Source organism: Linepithema humile, chromosome 4, assembly GCF_040581485.1.
Source record: "Linepithema humile isolate Giens D197 chromosome 4, Lhum_UNIL_v1.0, whole genome shotgun sequence".
NCBI classification, from domain to species: domain Eukaryota; kingdom Metazoa; phylum Arthropoda; class Insecta; order Hymenoptera; family Formicidae; genus Linepithema; species Linepithema humile.
Window position 1 is genome coordinate 19,498,811 of NC_090131.1, and position 22,249 is coordinate 19,521,059.

The 22,249-nt window shown below is 41.8% G+C and overlaps 1 protein-coding gene and 1 long non-coding RNA gene across 13 annotated transcripts in view; one reads left to right on the plus strand and one right to left on the minus strand.

The window, feature by feature from the left end:
* LOC105672654 (zinc finger protein 541) overlaps positions 1-22,249 on the minus strand; it is a 403,799-nt gene that overhangs the window by 249,596 nt on the left and 131,954 nt on the right. For 3 of the 12 annotated variants that reach the window (XM_067354501.1, XM_067354503.1, XM_067354498.1), the window contains exon 1: positions 11,474-12,475. The exons of the other annotated variants lie outside the window; for them this stretch is intronic. The gene's annotated coding sequence lies outside the window, so the exon portion shown is untranslated. Of the gene's footprint in view, positions 1-11,473; positions 12,476-22,249 lie in introns of those variants that run through there. 12 annotated transcript variants of the gene reach the window in all.
* LOC136999786 (uncharacterized) overlaps positions 1-22,249 on the plus strand; it is a 198,033-nt gene that overhangs the window by 144,365 nt on the left and 31,419 nt on the right. The gene's annotated exons all lie outside the window — the stretch shown is intronic.

The following is a 22,249-nucleotide window of genomic DNA, read 5'->3' on the forward strand; positions in this document are numbered from 1 at the left end:
GGGAAGCCTAGGCGGTGCTTCGCCGCCAACTTCCGCGCACGGAGAATTAATTCTCCTCCTCGGATTCTAGTCCGCGCAGAACGAGAGGATCCCCGCGGGTAAATGATCCCCGGAAAAGCAGGCATTACTTACACGGAGACGTGCTACTGCTAGCCGCGGAACAACGGAACAATGAATCACGACGGACGAAGGCAAACTTAAGAGAAGCATTCTCTCTCTTTCTCTCTCCTTCTCTCTCCTTCTCTCTCTTTCTCTCATATACAGGCGCGCCGCGATGATATTCATTGTCATGCTAATAACGTATGCATAGAAGTCATCGATCATGGTCGCACTTTTTCCCTTTATACATCCTCTTTTAAAGTTCTGTTCTTTTCTGCTCTCATTCTAGTGTTTCCTTAACGACGTTTACACTCACACGTACACACGCGCGTACACAAGTCCGTGAGAGTTTTTAAACACTGCATAATCGTACGGTCGTTGCGTTAATGCTCGACACGCCACGTATGAAAATATCTTTATGGAAACTATCCATTCATTTCACTACCTACGAGTCGCTTATAATAGAGACAGAAAAGAGAAATAAAAATGTAAATGCGGATTTTTTGCAAATTTTGAGAGAAAGAAATTTATCAAAAAATTTGTAATATAAAAAGATATAGCTATTAATATATTTTAAAAATACAAGCGAAAATACTTTGCGAATTTTTAACGAGACAAATTTATATTAAACATTAGCTGAAAAATATTCGATGACACCGTGATGAAAAATGATTTATTCAGATGTTAATAAATTTGTGAAAAGTTATCAAGGCATATTATCATTAAATTTAGGAATTCGGATATTATATCACTTGAAATTATTACACGCTACATCCCCCTTAGCCACTTGCTCCTTCATTTGTCGTTCGCAGCGCAGCAAACTTCTTGGTAAATTGCACCCGAGGACGCGGCCACCGCATGTCTAGCTGAAATGTTGCATTTCTTCCGGTTCCCTCCCGTTGTCCTACCTAATGCGCAAATAGTGTAGCACTGCTGGCTATAGTTCACCGATCCGCGGGACACGCGCGCACGCGGTCGGAGGTACTAAGAAATTACAGACACACTCGTAACGAGTGCGGTTTGTTAGCTATAACAGCAGCGGGGTGTATATCGCTATCCACCACTCCCCGCATTCAATTTAACTTTTAACGCGAATCGATAACACGTTTTTGGCATGCGATTAATTACATAGCGTTTACCATGTCTAACAATTACCACTGGTCATTATTTGCGTTTAATCTGGCTCGACGGTAATTTCGAGAGTCGGAGTGTGTAAAAACTATAATTGAAAGTAGCAAATTAATCCCCGATATCCGCAAACACAGAGTCGTGTAAATACTAAATTATAACGATCGCCTAATGATGATTGGTTTGCAGACTGATTAAACGATCGGATTTCTGAAGCGGTGAAAAAACCGGAAAAGAAAGAGCCATATTAATGCGGAATTGCTTCAAAGCGGCAGTCACGCAATATAAACTGTGGAATGTCTGATAGTAATTCCCGCATAAAACTGCCCTGCAAAGTTCTTAAATTCGCTCCTGGAACACGACGGGTCGGTGTAATTAAATAACGAAATTTTCTGCGTTCCGCACGCTTTATTACAAAATTCCGCTAATAATTGCCAGATATTTGAATTCACAATTTTCCCCTGGCGAGTCATAGCAATCAAATTAATTTATACACGGATGGCGATTATAAAAAAAAATTGTTGCTTGATATTAAATATTCCGTTTCCATTTAGCTAATTAAAAAGCTAGCGCTCGATGTCAAACACTTGACCATTTACCCCCTACAGCGTTCCACTTGCAATCTATTCGATATTGTCATGGCTTTCGATATTATCAATCAGCGAGGTTACGTACAATAAAATAAAAATATATATATATATGTGTGTGTATAATAACCATAAGAGTCTTGATCGCAAAATTAATACTCGATCAAATTTTAATTCTGAAATTAAAAGTCAACAGAAGGAAGAAAAACTATCAACAGCCGTTAAAATAAATTCATTGAAATTACTGATTGCATTCGAATGTTACGGAATTAATATATGAATTTTTATCATATTTCGTAAACTTGAAAGTGACAAATCGTGCCAATAGTTTACTTTACTAATTAATTTTATAATCAATATCCCGCAATATCCCGCATAAGATCTAGGCAAGAAAGCAAGTGGTTTTTCTGCAGAAAAATGACTGGTCGATATTCCACGAAAACCCGACACGTAGTTACTAAGTTTCTGTATCGTTTCACGGGAAACGCACGACCGCGACCATGGCGATCGTAAACGTCGACATCGACGAAGCTACGACGCGGAGCGTTCAAGCGGCTACACGTTCGCAGCGTGGCATGTCATTCGTCGAAACGGCGATGAAGTGACTCCGCACCTGTTCAACCTATAATTCGACGATATTCGTGAGCGCGTTCGCCGTGGCACCGTAGCAGCAATATTTATACACAGATGCGCGTGAAATACCACGAAAGTTTGCGCGATGCGTCAAGGGAGTATCGTCGCGCTACATCTACGATCTTATCAGCGACGCGGGAGAAAAATCATTTTCTAGAGGTGACTCGAAAAAGATATAAAAAATAATACGCTCCACTCTATAATTTTGTTTGCTGAAAGTACAAATTAAATCAAATTACGTATTTAATTGCAATGTCGCCAAGAACGTGTTAGACAATTAACTTATAATTTGTCACGTCTGCATAAACCTGCGAGTAGTATATTCTAGCATTTAAAAATTTAACTTGATACAATCGCTACTAATTAATATTTTTTAATAGAAAATCTTAGTGGCTCGCGTTAGATCTAATTTAATAATAACTAGAGTTAATAATTAAACAGACACTCGTGCAATTCCGTCCGAAATGCAGAACCACTACCGCTTCTTTCCGCCGTGAAAAAGCGTTTTTGCTTTTATCCACGACCAGATAGTAAGCGGTAAGTAGTAAGTGGCTGCGCGCTGTTGAACGCCATAAATTCTAGAAACGATGGCCGAGCTTCCGGCCTTCGCGGAATCCCCCCGAGCGGGGTCAGGAAAGGAACTTGGGTAACGTCGCCGGCGCCGACGTGCGCGCGCGACACGTATCCTCGTGATAACTACGCGATAGAATGTTCTCTTAAATTTCCCAGGTGGATCCGAGCGTACTTGCTTTCGCGACGTCTTTATACGCTCCACCCGGTGCCAGCGAACACCTCCCCCACGCCCTCCAATTCAACCGCCCTCGCAAGGAGCGCAGCGGTCCTTCGAGGATAAGCGAATATCGAGGATGTTACATGAGAGCGGCTCCTTTTCCGTGTTCGACGTACTATGGTATTTGCGAAACGTGACTGTACACTACTCTTACAGCTGATCTAGGATTTGGAAAATTTTTCCAACTGACTTTCCGGAAAAAAGATTCACATGAATATCAGGACGCCACGGTGCGTAAACATGCGTAGTAGAATGAAACGCATACAGCAGCGGGAATACATCGCAGCCGCGAAGTAATGCGAATGCGCACGACAACATTCGCCTCATCTTCAGAGATCTTCAGAGATCATTTTGTTAGCAGCATGACGCAAGGATTGGCTTTGCATTCTCGGCTTGTAAATTAGTCATCATGAGTCATTTATTAACATTTATGGGACGTGAAATGGAGTGTCAACCGAACAACTATACAAATGCCAAATTAACAATTGCGAAATTGCTTTACTCTATATCTTTAATCTTAGAAATTAACACACACAACTCTGATAACAAATACATTATTTTAGAATATCGTCATGCTATTTTAGTGTCAATAGTCCGTGACTTTAAAATTGAAGTAAAATTTATGAGCCTCAGCTGTCACGTGGACGCAATACGTCATTAATTTCTAGCAGCTGCGTCATAAAATTGATAATCGCAGCAGTTGTGCAAAATAAAAGTAAACAAAAAACAGAATCACGCGAGCGATAATTCATTTTGTAATCGTGTAGAAATGGTCGATGTATGCACAAATATAAATGACTGATGTCCGACATCTAAAAGTATTACGTGAGCACTATTATTTTGTCGACGGCGTAATTCGTCGCGAAAGTTTCGCTCGCCCGAACTTTCGCGAAAAATACAGAGCAACGTTGGACATGCATAAGAGTCGTGACACATGAACGCAGCGAAAGCACGCTAAACCTCATTACGAGTTATGACATACGACAGGAACGAGTAGTCGCGCCTCTTGGTCCGGGCGCTCGCGCGCGAAAAATGATAAAAAGCGTGGAGTGGACAGGGGAAAAAATAATAAAGTTTATATTGCCAGGGACGCAGAGGGAGATGAAAGAGAAGGAGAAGGAGGGCACGTGGTGACTCCCAGTGGTATTTATACAGAGACTGGAGTGTCGCCAAAATCCTAGTCCTCTTCTTTCCACCTCTCCTTCCGTCTCGCTGCTTCTTCCTCTTTCAATCATCCGGCGTCTCATTCCCATCGCCTATCTCTCTCTCTCTCTATCTGTTCGGCTCTCTGTTCCTCGTGCTGGCACCAAGGGTGCTCGACACCCGTAGAATAGGTAGTGGATATCCAGCCTTGGCTTTCGCGCGGCAACTCCGGCGAGCACTTCTATAGCTTTATTTGTCAACCACTTCGAGCCCGGCCTGAACTTATCAGCCGAAATTAAAGGTCTCTGCGGGTAATGGCTAAGGTCGCCGTCTATTACTATTTTGCTACCGGCAGTGTACACGGCAATGAATTTCATACTTTCCTCGTTCGCTTATGAGCAACAAGAAGTAGGAAAAGAATAAAAATGTTACGCGTGTATTTCCAGGCGTTAACCCGAGATAACCCGAGATAACCCGAGACGGCTAATCTGTGGTCCTTAATATTTCAGTAATTTGAGAAACAAATTCAAAATTATTTCAAACAATTCAAAATTATTTATAAAGAAAAAATAATTAAAACTTTGTTTTAACCCTTGAAAAAAATAATTCATATTACAAACAAATACTTTGATAATATTTTGCTATTTTTCAATTATAGCATCAAAATATAAATACAGTAGAAAATGTAACAGCTAAATATAAATTCTTAAATGATTAAATTGAATAATAAATATATTAAATATTTTTAGTCTAAAAAACTGATTAGAAATTCTATATCATTTTTGTTATTTCCGGATCTATTTTTATGAGTCCATAAAACCAGTTTAATAAATACCCAACAAAACTCTAATTTACATGCTTCTGAATGAACGCATATCTATAAGGGCAATGCTGAAAGACCACTCAAACTATAAGAATCGATACGATGCGCCGGATATCCAATTGACCACGAAGATTCCAAAGCAATGACTATAGCTTGGAAGATTTTCTTCAGTGGTTATCAGGGAGAGTCTTAAAGCCGAATAGCCGAACGATCGACATGGCCAATGTATTTCGATTTTATCGGGCTTTTCCTGTTCCCTCAATAATCCGCTTCGTTGCTCGGAGCCATTGCGAGATCCTTGATTTTCAGACATATGCTTTCGACCATCATGTTATATGGAAAATGCGGAATGACTATCGAGATCGGTGGAAAACAAATGATCCTCTTATAAACTGACCGCCCAAATTCACTACAAGTATCGATTATTGAAAAGCTCTTCACGCTAATTATTGCATTAACCCTTTCCAATTTCGCACAATCCTGCGAATTTATTTCGTAAATTTTCTAATTTATTTTAATAATTGCAATCTATCTAGTGCGCTTATATAAAATACTATAATAAAATACTGTATTTTTTCCCTACGTTAATTAAATAGAAGTTAAAATAATGAGATTTTAATTTTTATAATTTTCTAAAATGAGGAAAATAACATATTCCGGAGTGATAATCTCTCCTCCTAATTTACAACAAAAAAATCGTGAATTCTAGTTCAAAGAAAGCGACTGTAAAATATTACAATAACCGTTAGATTTCGAAAAGTTGCACCGTTTAACATAAAAATTATCTTTCGACGGCGATAAGCATCGAATTTCGTTGCGCTTCGAGATCAACTTGACTCCAACGCGAAAATATAAAGATATCACGGCATTGTGAAGGAAGATCTCACGGTATCCAACGATTAAGAGAGTCATTAAAGTGAAGATATCCCCGTGGACGCTTGAGGTGATCGTCAGGCGGCGCAGTGATAACCGTAAAAGAATACGAGGAGCATTAAGAGAAAGAAGCCGCGTCATCTTGCACGCACGATCGCTTCCTAACGACCGCAACACTGTTGCACCGAAGAACAAAAATGCAGCCCGGCGTTTGTGTCCCCCCTTCGTCTCTTTAAGAGCCTTCATGACATTTAAATGACCGTTTTATATCTCGTTACCTCTTTACACGCCCACCTTCTTGCGCGTCATTACTCTTAAGATACATGTTTATTCTTCCCGGATTCATCCATTAGCATGAACGATATTTCAAAGCGCGCCTTTTTATTTCTCTCTTGATTTTCCATGTAAAAATGAAAAATTATAAATAGTAGGAGCTTTGACAAGAGAGATTTCGTAATATAAAATCAATAATTCAGCATAAAAGAGTTACACTTAATAAATTATTTCTGACTTATCACCGCTAGTACGTCAATGCAAAATATTGAAAATTAATTTGTTCATAAATATTTGGTTATGATGATCGTGATCGTGGCGCAGCAAAACTCAGTCGAGATTGCATATTCTAAATATCAACGAAGCGCTATTGTGAAAATGCGGCACGTCGGTGCCGATAAAAGCGTACGTCCTCGAAGTGAGCGCACGTGGCGAGCTCAGAAAATGGAATCACACAAAGTGCCGGCCAGGTAGCCTAATGAACTCAGCATGCTACACGAGAATGTCTCGAGGACTCCTAGCTTGCCAACAAATGCCGTCGTCTCGAATTCGCGAATACGAAACATCAGATGACCAATATGCTTCTTCTTCAGATAAGCCGCGTAATTGTAACTGATTTAATCGCAAATAATTAACATCCTTCTGAAAGGACTTTCCGCGCAATAATATAATCATATAACACGCGAAAGAGAATACACATATACATTTGAAGAAATTATACATACATATATATATAAATTTCTTTAAATATATATGTGTATTCTCTTTCGCGTGTTATATTATTACGCAGAAAATTTGTTAGAAGGATGTTATTTTAGAATATATATATAATGAAAAATTTTAATAATTCAAAATAATTTTATATTTTATAATAACTTAAATTCTAACTTTATTTTTTACACATTGTGAAATACCGTTTGAAATACCGTATGTAATTCACGCGCATGATTTTTCACGTGTACAATACATAACATAGAGTTTACATAAATCTACGTCAATATTCTTTGGACAGCTCCCAAACATAAAACTTGACAATGCCATTACAGACGCATCACAACAGACCGACCTTATCGGCGATGTACGGAACGCCATAACAGAACGAGGGTAAACCGAGGCGCAAAAATATCCAGAACGAAGACAGGCGACGAGAACGAGGAACAGCTGTCGGTTTGGCCCCGATTGTAGCTACGATGACGTTCACGCGCGTGTCACTCGCGTGTCACATTTCGCGCGATGGCTCTTTTTCCCGAAATTGACCACCAATGGATGTGGAATAATCCAAAAAAAGAACAGTCTCACCCAAACATTTTTCATGTGCAACAACCCGGTGCATTGTCCCGCGCAATTTTCAATAAAAACCAGTATATTTTTAATGCTCGAATTCTTCAATCAATTTAAAAGACAACACATAATTAATTAAACTGAGGCTAAATGAGACTGATAAAGCCAGAAATATTCCGCGATTTCGATCGTACGTGCGAACGTTGCTTTCAACCGACACGAGAATTTCTTTTCCTGGAAAAGTTTACTCCATCGAGCTTGCAGGCAATTTCACGATCCGGATCTCGCGTGCGGCAGAAATCGTTTATCCGACTCTTTTCTTTTCTCTTTTCTTTTTTTGCTTTTTCTTTTTTTTGTTATCGAAGTCAGCACCTAGTCTCCGGCTTTTCTACAGTGCGGCAAGTTCGTAACGAGTTCCATCGATTTCCTCCCGCGGCGGTGTATTGAAATAAACCAAAGGAACGCGGAGATGTTCCGCGAAGAACGGGAAAGAAAAGCGGAGCGACTGCGTGAGCGAGTGGAAAAGCCGCAATAAACGGAAGCTACCGTCCATGCAACCGGAAATGAATCGCGAGTAAGACCCGGTGTAACGGAAGAGTAAGCATCGAGAGCGAGCCGCGTTTTCCTTCTGTTTTACTTCCCTCGTCGGAGAGAAGATGATTTAATGATATTTCCCTTTATAGCGCGGACGTCTGCCTCCAGTGTAAATAGGACCACACTTAAGCACGTACAAAAATGATTCAATAAACAGGAAAAAAGATCCTACAAAAGAAACCGTCTAAAAGAAGCAAATATAACGTATTTTTCATTACTATGCGTTTCACGGGAAGCACATAGCTTTCGGGGAGTGCAAAAAATCCTATCATTGGTCGCGATATAATATTTTATTTCACAGCGAGTAGACGGCGGATTCTTCGTCATATTTATCGCGTAACGTATCACACTCGTTAAAGAAAAAAATATCAGCGTGTAAAATCCGCGGGTAATCCGCGGGTGGCATAATTGCAACTTCTAGAATTATTATGAGAGCTCACGTTGCTTCACGGTTTACCGATAAAAAGAATCAGCCTTGAAGGGGAGACAAAGATAGGTCGGAAATATCGCAGACTCCTCTACCTCCCGGTTGCCACGGAAACGGTTGGGACACTTTTGATAAGGTGCGACCGTGATCTCGACCCTTCGCGTGTTCGGTTTATTCGGGGAAAATGGTCGCTACTACCTTGCGTTCGCGCACGAACGATTTATCCCGCAGCTGTTGTATGTGCTTTTTCTTTGTATCAAAAAGAAAAAAATAAAATGTACGTAAGAATACATATATCGCAATAAGAACATAAGAAAAAATATATAATTGTGAAAATTCTATATTCTCACTGAATGTATAAAAAAAAAATAAAATAAATGCAGATGATTCATCGCTAATTAATTCGGTATGCGACGAGTGAAGTAATTACCGGCGATTTTAGCGCGCATGCTGAGATCAGACAAGCCGATTTCGCATTGTTACGAAACGGTGACCAAACAATCGTGCCGTGTGCCAAGACAAGTATGAATTTCCCGTCAAGGCGCATCGTGCGAGTAATAATTAGCAACATTAAATGTCAGCTTGAAGAACCTCTTCCCATGCTTCAATGAATCGTCTCATTCTCTTGGAACGAGAATCGATATTATTTCACGACTTGGAAGCAGCAGAGACGATGTGTTATATATAGAATATTCTCTCCGTCATTCTCAAATCACCGAATAATGTCGATTATCTTCGTTCAGTTAAAAAATATTGACCTCCTTAAGTCATTCACAAAAAAAAAAAAAAAAAAAAAAAAAAGAAAGATATCGATCACTGATTGCAATTATCGCAATTCTCACGTATCGGCAGTGACACGTAATTCGTGGTTCATTTAGCTCGCCTCACGGTCGCGTTCATGGTAATTATTTTCAAACGCCACGTGGCGTAGATATAAGAGCGCCTTCGCCGGTGGGAGAGAGCGTTGTGCCACGAGGTAAGAATGCGACGAATGCGGGGGCTGGCGCTTCGACATGCAGCATAGTTGCGCTATGTTATATTAGAGATGGTCGCTGATCTCGGATGTGGCCGCAGAATACACAATGTAAGTTATTCTATTTATACGGTTACACGATCGCGGAGGGAATGAGGGAAGCAGAACGAGAGGGAGACCGATTTCGCAACGCGCTCTCGTCAACGTCGCGTTTTACGCGTCGCGAAGTTAAAACGGAACGCAGTATTTTGAGGACTCGTCAAACGTAACGTAACGCGCGCGCGCGTGCTTAATCGTGATTTATTTCTAGCAGCCTGCTCGTTATCGGAAGATCAGACCGCGCGACGGAGTCTACGCGCAGGAATCATCCTCGTGACGAACGAACCCAAAATTATTACAATTTATTAGCGTATCATCTGTCTAATCATCTGAAACAATCTCCAACTTTCGATAAACGATTGCTAAATCGCTCATATTTCCGACTATTTTTTAATATAATGAAATATATAGAAATAAAAATATAAAAATAAAAATGTGAGAAATATAAATTTAATTCAACAAACTATTTTTAAATCTGGAAAACTGTACGCTTTACCCACACAATATTAATTGCAAACTCCTTTGTGTGGAATACGTTAAAGAGATAATATACGAATTATGTCTCATAAGCGCGGCGCAAATATCTAAGATTTAATTAAAACCGCTTGAATCGGGGGAACGATCTCGCCGTCTTAAACGAGGCGGAACGTCGCGAACGATCGTGCAGGAACGCACGAGTAACGTCTCATTGGGTACAGATTGACCTAATTACCGAAAGAAAACGTCTGGCGCGCGCGACTCATCTCACTAGCGCGCTTGGTGCATTGCCTGCTTTTCCGTATATAATTGCAAATCGTCTTCCATTCACAGCGTCTTACGACATGAAAGAACATTGAAATTTACGACATTCAATATGATTTACAAGAATATCGCCGAGTGATAAGTCTTTACGCAGTCCCGAATTTAATGATTAAAATCATTTGTTTTGTCATAATTCATTTATCATAAATAGATTTTTTTAAATCAATATTTTATAACAAGAAGCAAGCAGCAACAGTTTAAAATAAAATTTTGAAGAAAGCTATTGATATCGCAATATCACTTATATATATTAGTGACTATCAATATAAGCATATCTGCCTACTGCGAGATTAACATTGCGCTCAGCATCTGCAACAGGAGATGCGTATTTTCACGAGGGTATTTCGCAACGAGAATGGCATATGTATGTGTAAATGTCTCTCGTGGTAAGGACTTCGTTCTCACCGTAAAGCACGGTTTTATTTGCATAGCCGTTTTCCGGCGAACGCAACAGTGCGCGGTAGTTTGTCAATACGATTATGACAGATTTATCTGCAATAAAATGCACGTGTATATATGATGCGCGTCATCGCCGTGTTTTCCAGCTACTTTCAGCTTAACCTCGCGTTTTGCGGTAAGCGAGATCCATCTACAGATCACGCAAGATCAACAAAAAGCGGGTTATGAATATCAACTCATTTTCTCAGCGCGCATTTAACACTTGATATATATATATCTAATTTAGGATATGCTTCTAAGGTGCAGCTCGTAATCAAGATACATTATACGACCGTGAAAAAGTCTGCGTGAATCACCGTTTGAAATGCAAAACGTTCGTTTCGTAATGCGCAATTTATCCGCAACATACGTGACAAAAAAGCGCGATCAGTAAGAGAAAAGGATAGAAAAGTAAGAAAAAAGGAAATCAAGTAGAAATAGAAAGGGACGAACATAGACAGAGGTGCGGACTGTTCCGCTTCGCGCGAAAAGAATGAAAAGGATAGTTTACTTTCTCAGCTCGATGCTGTCCCGCCAAATTTCCGGAGCAAGAGATTCCTCACGTCATCCTTCCTCGTCACGACTATCCTTTTTCTTCTTCTCCTCTCTTCCTCCTGTTGTTTTTTTCCCGACACAAGTTACGACACAACACAATCGCGAGAAGTGACAAGAACCGCGCGCGATCACTCTCGGTACCGTGATCTATCTAATCACCGATCGATCAAGGAAACGATTCTCCTGCGATCAGAATTGCGCCGCTCCTTCACACTCCGACCGCGAGCGAACGCGCCCCGTTATGGCGCCGCGTACTGCGATCAACGACGGTACAACAACCACCGCGGCGTAACACGCGCCTACAAATTCCCATCGCTCTCCGTTTTCGCGCGACGCGGATCAACGGCGGCGCGGTCGCCGGGTTGCAATTTCTCTCTCACCGGACGGAAACAGCGCGCGCGCGACGTCGGATTACGGACGACGACGACGACCACGACGACGACCGCGACGGCGACGAGGCACGTCGACGACGATGATAATCGGGCACGCGAGGACCCTCTTCCGCCGCACACGATTCGCCACCACCAACAACGGAGAAGCACGACGTTTCTCGTGGATACCGCGGCAGCGCCGTCGCGTGGCCACTCGACGAAGCGACGTAGGAGAGCGAGCGAGAGCGACTGACGCGGGCCAGTGGAAACAGAGAGCGGTGCACCGGCGCGCGTGTCGCGCCTACTAGTGGAGTAGAACGGCGAGCGGCGCAACGCGGTGCGCGGAACGCGTATTCACCGCGCCGCGTTCTCTCCACTCTCCGAGAACGCGTGATAGAGAGAATCGCGCGAAAAATGCACGTCAACGTGTGGACACTCACGTGAAACGAAGATCTGATCGAAACCGACGGCAAGGAGGCTGCGCGCGCGACGTAACTAAATAAGCGCACAACGAATATGAAACACCGATCCGCAATCGCGCGTTTTCAGCTGCTCACCGCGCGCTATCGCGCAGCGCTCTCGACGTCGAGACACCCACCACCTGTATAATGTATTCGATCATCCCCGCCGATCGTCCCGCGACCTTCCGCCGCCGCTGTGAAGGAGGCGTCCTGCCGCCTCGCGCACACGCGTTTCGTTACGCGCGTGCTCACTCTTTCGCTCCCCGTCCCTCGCGCCCTATCCCTTTTATTGCTCCTTCTCTCTTGCGTCATTTGAATTCAACCGTGTCCACGGTGAAACATTTATCTCTTGACCATTTTGAATAACTTCTGTGATTAATGCGATTTTTCTTCTCCGCGGGCATTGCATTGCGAAATTGCGCGAATATGCGAAATATAACGCGCGCGCGCAAGAATCATAAATATTTCGGGAATATATCTTTAAAGAAGATAAAATGAAAAAGATATACAATAAGCATCTATGTGATAATATATGTCTCACAATACTATGAAATAAACAGTTATTATCGTAGCCCTAAAAATAACTACTCTTAATAATCAATTTTTAATCAAATTTACTAATCCAATCAAATTCGTTCGCTTGTGTGATAATAAATTTTATTAAAAATCGTTAGGAGTGGCCAGTTTTAAGATCACAACATTACGTAGGTATATTAGACTCAAGGCAATATCGACGCTGCTACTTAAGAGGTATCGTAAATCCCATTAATGTCGAAAAGATGAATAGAAACTTCATAAAACATCGCGTGCGTTGTAACGTGATATTCAATCCGCGTCGAGGCGCGGCGGCAAAACGACTCGCGCGGATGGATCGAAGAAAAACAAACGATTCTTTTTTTAAGATCCCCGCGGCTTCGGGAGAGGGATATATCTCCGATACAGTCCAGCGCGAGGAGAGGCGTGCGGACAAGCTTGCTTTCATAGTACAAATGTTATCGTTCGATCCGCGCCGCCCGTAGTATGTATTCCCCCGCGGTGCCGAATGCAAACGTTTGTTTTCGCAATCCGCGGGGCGCGCGCAGCCGCGCGTTTAGGGCAAAAAAAGGTGGGATATGCTGAAGCGTGGTTTATCGAGCCGGAAGCGGACGCTCGGAAGTGAGGAAGACAGAGAGGGGGAGCGCGTACTCTCGCCGCCCAAGTCATAATCGGCTTGCGTTCGCATATTTCTCGCCATGATCCCGCAGATAACGCCAGGAGCCTAAAGAATTGCAACGCGTGCGAAAATTCGATCAAGCTTTCTCACAAAAAAGCTGTAGTAAAATAAACCAATAACAAAATATCTATCGTTATGTTACGTTTGAAAACATTTAGAATTTAAATAGAGAAGATGATTTCTTAAGTCTCTATGTAAAACTTAAATAGAACAAGCAATTAGTTAAGTTACATCGCTTTAGGTCCGCATAATCGTAAACTTTTTAATTTATTCGCATCGATCTTCCTTTCTGTGTATTTTAATTTAAATTCTTGGAGCTTATTTTTTACTTTCGACGCTACCGCATGCGTGCAACGGAGATAACGCTGATCTATTTTCAAGCGAACGAGATCGACGCGGTGCGTCGATAAGGGAAAGCCGCGAGTTGACGGCGGTTAAGCGCATTAGCCGGGAAAATTACGGTCCCGGGGCCGCAAAGAGCATAAGGACTGAGCGGCGGAACGCGTGACCGTAAATCGCGATAATGGTGCCCTGGTCTTTTTACTCGTTCCTCTAACGGCGTATGACCTCTTTCTCTCTCTTTCTCCCTTTCGCGAAATTCACGACACGCAGGCCCGAAAATTTAGAGTCCGTTCTCTAATAGATTTACGAAGTGAGGAGCAAGCGCGGCTTCATTTGTCTCGCTCATCTAATTAGCACTCGTGTAAACTAAATAAAGTCCCTGGGATTTATTGAACGGGTGGCATATACCGGATACTTGATCTCACGAGGAAAAGCCGGCAAGCATTTGTCGTAAATTAATATACATTTAACGAAACATTAGTCGTCTAAAATGGGGTGAGAATAAAATGCGTATGAGAATAAATACGTAAAAAATTGAATTTTACGCAAAAAATCCGCTTTAAGAAGTTCTTATTTTTATCAATCGCAATTTCGAAGAAACCATAGCAAACAAAATATTCAATATCTCTTGAAAAGTAATGGATTTCCATAAATAAATTCAGAAATATAAATAATAAAAAACCTTATTTTCTGTTAATTTCAAATAAATAAATTTTACTTTAATACATATTTTATTCAAAATCCTGCAGCTAAAAAATTTAATATCACAAACTGGAAAACTCGATTCTAAATTTTTTATCACGCAGTTGCGATCACATCACGCATAGCTATGCATGGCCTTGACCTGCAAGGAAAATTCTGAAACGCCAAGTAATGGACGCGGCTATATTCTGTTTGACGTTGATCGCTTAGACAGCGAGTGCTCAATCGCATCGCCGCGATAATGTTATTAAGTGCGTGTGCAAATAAATTGAGTTCTATCCCTGCATCGCTCACATCGAAATGCCGTTACATTCACATTCACACCTAACGTATTGTATATATAGCTCGGAAATCATCTTGAAATTTTCTGCGCAGTCGTAATAATTTAAATATATAAATGTATCTGATACTTATAGTTATGAACATTTAAGAAATCTTTAGTTGAGAAAAGCTTTTCACAAACAAAATATAGAGGAAGTATTTGTAGTTTAAGCCAAACAGTAAAATTGCATAATATACAAATATACAATAACAATAATAGACTCTTATGCTCGTGCAGAGCGCATAATCATGCAACTATTCGAGAAATTTTTAATGACTTCTTGAGAAGTAAGTGAACCTCAGCATTTGCTTATTCGCGTTCTGATCTCGCTACGTATAAGGCAATAAATTTCGTTTAAAGTAGCGTATCTCGTGCTGCAAACATTGCCTTCTTCCATCTGGCCGACGTGCTTTGAAGGTACGGGATTTAATTAAAATATTCCATGCGCTTTTCTCTCTCCTGTACGCCGACACGAAGTACGCTTGCACGCTATATAAGTATTTCCCTACCGAACACAATGCACAATCCGAGAGCTATGCCGAGATGAATTCTCTGGCCATTTTTTCACGCGAAGACGCGTCCATTAGCGAACATTGCATTTCGCTTTCGCTCTTTTCCAGGAGTCACAATTATTTCAATCGGCTGCTACACGTTGATGTCATCAGATGGGAAAAGATCGAGTGCGATGCAAGCGGCGATAATAAAAACGACGTTCGCTGTCTATTTATTGCTCGAGAAACGTCACGTCGGGCGTCGTCATGCATTTTTGGCAGAGAATCAACTCAACGACGAATCGCGCACTCTATTCCGCTCTACGCTCTATAGCCTAGGCATCGTCGTTTCATTCATCATGGTTCATTTGATTAAAGCCCACGCACGACTTTATGGCTGCGTTTCGCGTGAATCGTGTGCATCGTGGCCGTGGAATGCTTCCAAAAGCCGGCGGAAACGCAACAACAACGTCGGCTGCGAAAAGAGCTTATCGGCTACCGGAAATTTTCGCTTATGTACGTTCGCGGAAAATTTCGCTGAATCTACAATGCATGCACGTATGTTGCGGCCTCCGTTAATGAGCATTCCGATATTTTACCGCTTCCGGTTAAATTATGTGCGCGATTAAGAACTATGCGAATCGCAATGCACGCATGCAGTTTCGTAACATCGCGTGCCTGCGTATCGTATTAAAAGTTCACGAAACCTTTTCGCGGCACGATTGCGAGATAACAGATTTGCATTTCGGAGATCTCGAGCAATATATACATTTTTTTATTATTATTTAATTGAAAAATGTATTGATAAATTGTGATCAATCAAATAATCAGTGAATTTTATTCTAATTTATGCATGTTCCCACTTTTAAATAACAATTTCTTAATATATAAATAAATTTATTTGACTGCTTGTGTCTGATTAAATCTAAATAAAGATTGCTTTCGGTGAAATAAAAAATTTAAGGAAATATTAATCATGTGTTTTATATTATGGAAAGAGCATATATTTTTGTCGCTCATGTCAGTGATTAAAGTTTATTACTTCCCGTGTGCACGCAAAGCTATTTGCACGTTTCATGCTGCGATTTCGTAACTGCGATTAAACACGAAGGGGACACGACGTGACATTAAAGACAGCTCCAAACTTTCCAATCTGCTTGTTATTCGTCACAATTTTGCGAGCATGTGAAATAGCCGTTGAATAAATGCAGTCCTCTTTTTTTTCAAAATCGCTAGATCACCTCGCTATCGATCAATCGACATACCGTCCTTCACTCTCTTTTTTTTTTATATATATATATTTCGAAATGCTTCGTGTAATGCTTGGGGAGCCGATTGCGACAGTGGATGCTGAAGCGCGAGCACAAAAATAGCTGACAGATAGCCGACTGAATGGTGTTACCGCTGCGGTGGCCCGTAGATTACCGCGCGGACCGGCGAAACTTCGTTTTTGACAGACAGGTCTGTTATTACTGTCACTCCGGCTCCCTTCGCAGCCCCGACGGCGGCAGCGGCAGCGTTAATCCTTTCGTCACCGTGTCCTGCGTCCTGTCAGCGTCCGTCGAATTACTTTAATGAGGAATTGTGCACACTGTGTTGAATACCGTCCGCGCGCCGGCCGTCGCGGCAGCGGGTCCGCGCGATCTCGCATTGACTGCAGTTTAATTAACTTTTTAGCGCGTCGCGCGCTTCGTCCCGTCCAACTCACATTTTACCGGCGCTTTGTCCCTTCGTCGTCGTACTGTCGAATGCGTTTCCCCGGGAAGGCGTGTTTGATTTAACGTGCAAACATACATCTCTGACGGCCAAACTACATTTCATTGAAATATTTGGCAAATGTACATACGCAATATACTTGTAAAAGACACTAGAGTTTTATGCGGTGGTAAGAATGCAAACGAGAACTCTCTAATTTATGCAGTGGAATTCGTACTTACGGCTTATGTTAGCGTAAATAGAACGATGAATGAAAAAAGGCGCGATAATCTCGTTTGGTCGCAAATGAAATCTAACAATTCCGAACAAAAGCACTCCCGGCGAGAAACACAGGCCATTCATTTTCGAGTTTGAGACGAGTTCGAGGTGAATTAAGTCAGCCGCTATAATCGAACCGCGGGAGCAATCGCAGTTCCTTCCAGAATAATGCCCGGTAACTTTTCCATTTAACAGTGACTGTAAATCCGATTCTAAAACTGCGTTTTTTTTTAACCCGCGGGATTGGGGAAGCTTTTCGTGACTGCGAACATACACAGTCTGCATTTAATTAGCACCAAATATACTATATTCTTGTCCCGACGCGATTGGACTTGGAATAGATATGGAGTTATCGCGTGCGAGTTGAATTCCGTGACCTTCCAAAGTGACGTTTTTCCTTTTTTTTCCGCTAGATTGTCGGTAGTGTGAATCGAATTAAAATTCCGTAGCGTCGTTACAACCCTCGTACAAGAGTCTAAAGCAATGCCACTGAGAAAGGAAAGGGAGAAGGAAGGGTGAGAACATGCCGTGCAGCATTCCACGTGCTTGCGTGACTACGAGAGTTTCAGGGTCGTTTCGAAGGCAAGCTGACGGAACTGAATTGCTCTTTCTTTCACCCTCGCATTGTTGGTGTCGTACTTAGCCGCCGCTTACTTGGCCAAAAATCCACTTTAATATGTACTCGGGAAAATTGGCTTTTATTTCGTACGTATATCGTGTATCTGAATCTAAAAGAGACTTTGCTATATAAATCACAGCAAGAGGAACAGATTTCTATTTCTCATGTAAGTCTATATATTATTGAAAGCAACTTAAAAATTAATATAAAAATTGATACAATAAGTTGTAAAGTTTGCAATAAAAAATCAACCGTCTGCTACGCGGAAGTTTTGCTTAGAATGCACTATAACATTTCGTCAACAGAAGACGAATAATCACGCATAAACACTTTGATTGTACTCTCTACTTCAGTCGACGCACTGTCAATCGCGAAATCAAAAGCACGCGAAAGTAACGACGCTTTTGGAGAAGTTTGCCGCGGTCCCCAGACGTCGTCGTCAATCAGGAAACGAGGGCCGGGCGATTCCTCGATTTTCAGTCTGGAAAAGTCCCGGCAAGTTCGGCGCGGACTCGTTACACAGACGGGAAGAGAAGACGTACGGCGCGGGCGAGTGTTTGCCTTTCGCGAACGCGAGGAGAGAAAGTCCTGGGTAAATTCGCCTCCTTTCGCCCGCGGGCGGGTCGGCGTTCCCGCCGCCATCTAAGAAGGATCGATTCGTCTAAGGGCAACAGCTATCCGTTAACGGGACGGAATAGCCTCCGGGGAGAAATCCTGGAACCGTGCACACAGAGCGCGCGGCCCGTCGACTTCCAAGACGCGCAGGCATCGTGGCGTGGCGTTTCGCTCGCGTCCGGACCCCCAAATTAATGCCTGTCCCTCGCAGTAACTTATCCGCCGACTCGGTATATTATGGTACACGATCACCGTTCGCTGACGAATGGCCGAGTGTTTTCCAGAGAGAAAAGCCTGCGCGCCCTTTTTCTTCTGCTCAAGAACTTTGCGAACGAGTCAACGTCGCAAGGATTGTAACGAGCATCTCTCTCGCAAGCTTCTCGCGTATTGTAATAAGTATGACGACATGTATATTGATATACATATTAAATAAATAATATTTTTTTTAATTAAATATTTTTTATACATATCTTTCTCACTACTTTAAAATTTAAACCAACCCTAAGCACCAACGAAAGAAAACTTGTACGTGTAGCGCGTGGTGCTGAGTTACGTATATTTCTTAAATCCCAGATTCAGAGCAGAGAAACATAGGGAAATATTTCAATTAACTCGCCCGGCGCGTAAATACGACGTTAATGTTTGCCGTCGGTGTGTTTCATACGATCCCTTGGCTTTGTTGTTTTTGGCGCTATGAAACAGAATAACGCTGGCTTCAGCCGTCGCTCGTTAAAACGCGTTAGTTTCGCGCGCGTCTCACGTCGGCGATTCGTGTATACGACGTTGTTAGTCATCGCTCCATACACTGTTCGTGGAAGACGATATTTTCGCCCTCTCGCGTTTCCCGTCTTTTTCTCCAACGTCGCGCGACTCAGCTGAGACAGGCATTGTCTCGGTGCGATTCCACCCACTGTCATGGAAACCTCATCGCATCGAAACTCTATCGTGCCGCAACGGCTTGTTGTTTCGATGAGATCACAGTAAGACGGCCGAAACGACCGATAATGCGCGAAACATAAAAACAGCACGTTCAACGTAAACTGGAGTTTGCCTACCGTTTGTTAGTCCATCGACAAACATACTTGTTGCAGTTGTCTTTCGAAAGAATCCGAATTGAAAGAATTTTGAAATATTTTATCTCGACTATAAATATTTTGGAGAATTCGTAGCGTGCATTAATTCCTATTAAAAATTTCGTAAAAGAGAAAAATTTGTAGATCCGATCTGATTTGAAAAAAATCAATACCTATCTTTCTTTATCATTAAAAAAAATAGAATAATTTTATATATAATTTTTTAGAAAGTCAACAAAATGTATTTAAATTAATACAATATTTTTGATCAAATCTCCGTTGAAAACTGTATAGAAAAAAAATATTACGTTACTACTAACTTCTTTACTATGCTATCAATAAAAAAATTACACAGTTTGCGATATAAATTAGATTCGCAATATTACTTTTGCGCGGATAAAATCGTCTTTTAAAATTTACATCGTCGCGTGAATTTATCGGCTTGCGTTGTCGGAAAACGCTGTTTATTGAAAACTAGAAATAAAATGCCTCTTGTGTAAAAAGCTCAACGCGACGATTTGATGCATGGCGTCCAGAGACAAAGAGCACTCACCCGTTGCATTGTCAAACTGCCCAAAATAAGCATTAAATAATCCGAATAGCGGCCGTAAAGCGTGACTAACGGCCACGCCGATATGCACCACCGTCGTTACCTACACGCGGCCGGTGCTTTTCGTCATGCGTGCGTTAACGCGACGTGTTTTTCCGTCGCTGACGGTGGTTGAGGATTGTTGCGATAGATCCCGATGTGTGTCCGCGTAACCGTGTCTGCATTCCTTGGCTGTCTGCCCGCGCGAACGGTCTTTTCTACTCGCTGGATGCTTAATTCACGGCGCATCGCTAATGATGAATCCTCATCCGCGATATTCTACTCGCCAATTTTGCGGGCAAAGTAAACACTTTTTCTAAGAAACTACGTTCTCTTGAACAATTAGACTGTGTACAGTTAGTTCTATAGTGTTGCTGAAAGTAGTACTAAATTATAAAAGTATATAATTAAAATAATAAAACATAAACAAAAAAGTTTTAATAAATCAGCGGTTTTAATAAATCACGTCCAATTTAAATTAATACTGTAGCTTCGATAGAGTATATATTTGAAATTATGTAGAAGAAAATACTTCTATATATTACTCCACGCTATAGGTAACTTCTTCTTGTGTACTGGATAATATAACTTTTAATGTGAAAGAGTAGAATATAAAGTCAAAGCAGGAATTCTAAATATCTCAATAGCATGACTGTTTATACTTTAATCCCGTTTCGCTGGCAGAATTCCAAGTTGCATGTCAATAACCGATAGTTCTCCGTGCGTTTCGCAATTCGAGATGCTTGAGAAACTCATCTCGTTTACGTAACTCGACTGAAAATCATTTCAAAAATGACGCTTCCGTAAGCTATTAATACGTCCTTTCCGGAATCTTTCGAGCGTCATCGACGCTTTCGCGCGAATATTTACGTTCATTGCGTCACGTTGGAATCATCCTACAGCCCATGTAATCCCCATTGGTAATTAACTATCGTACATCTTGTAGACTTTCAGCGTACGATACATCGATGTGTCCGCAATTAACCGCCGCGAGACCAAACGAGTTAAACAGCCGGGTCCCGGCTGTACAGTCCCAAGTGCGTTGCTACGTTCGTGAGTGAAGTCGGTCGATTGGCCTAATCGTAATTCCACCGCGAACGAACGGCTCCGGTAGGACCAATAATCGTTTCACGGTCACCCGTAACCGTGGAAATTGCCTTCCTCTGGTCTGGCTGTAATTACGACCGCCCGTTATATTGCCGACGGTCGCACGCGCCTTTTCGCGCTCGCAGTTAACGCCAATCGACGGCGTAAGAACAACGATGACGCTAATGGCAACCCTCTCTCGCACGGTTGCGGGATACCGTCGTAGTGCTTCCCTCTCCCTCCACTCCTCTTCCGGTAGCAAAATGCTGCCGAGAAAAATTCGTTCCATTGTGACGCAAATCCGCGCGCTTTCGATGCACCGACCGCCGCGCGACGCGTCTCTCGTCGCTCGCCCCGCTGCACAAATGCACTCGACTATTTGCATCGTGACCCACTTGCCTTCGCGAGTTCGCTATCGTTATGTCGCAACGTGCTCGCGCGATAGCACGCCGCGTCGCCATTTTTCACCCAAAGAGAAATCTTCGAGAAAAATTCGCGCGTAAAAGCTCCTCCTTCTGGCGGATAACACCGGCGTATCGCACCCGTGTGAGAAAATACTGTTGTGTTGGAATAACATTTTTTGTAACAATTTTTTGTACCAAGTTTTTAGAAAAAATTTAATCGTCCGTGATAACAAAACGACTGAGCACATTGTTTAAAAATTATAAAAGCGTTATGTAATCTTCCAACAGCTTTCATTTAAACTCACAATTTATTACATTTTATTTTTTAAATAAATTCTTAAATATAAAATGTGAAATGAAATTTGTTAATTATCTATGTCTATCTTTTCTCTTGAATGCAAAGTAATAATTAGCATTTACAGAAATAAATTAATAACTAATTCATTAACCGTTTGCAATGCTCGAGACGA